The sequence below is a fragment of the Syngnathus typhle genome, linkage group LG22 (genome assembly GCF_033458585.1).
Source record: "Syngnathus typhle isolate RoL2023-S1 ecotype Sweden linkage group LG22, RoL_Styp_1.0, whole genome shotgun sequence".
NCBI classification, from domain to species: Eukaryota; Metazoa; Chordata; class Actinopteri; order Syngnathiformes; family Syngnathidae; genus Syngnathus; species Syngnathus typhle.
Window position 1 is genome coordinate 7,125,831 of NC_083759.1, and position 285 is coordinate 7,126,115.

Below are 285 nucleotides of genomic sequence, written 5' to 3' on the forward strand. Positions count from 1 at the left end.
TGTTCCTGCATGGTTGCGCCTTTTAAAGAGACACTGCAGTAGCAGGGCACGTCTGAACATGTCAGTGCAGAAAGACTGCAATCATCAAGTCAAAGTTTGCATCCAAATTGGGATTAAAAGTAATGGTTGTTTACCTCGGCATTGACTAGTGATTTTTCATTTGGTGCTTAGGCTTTGAATATTGCGCTTCAACATTTTCTCAGCAAATTGAGTTCATACAAAAACATTTTTAGTTGGAATATAAATTTGAAATAAAACCAATATGATTTTTTTATTTGCTAGAAT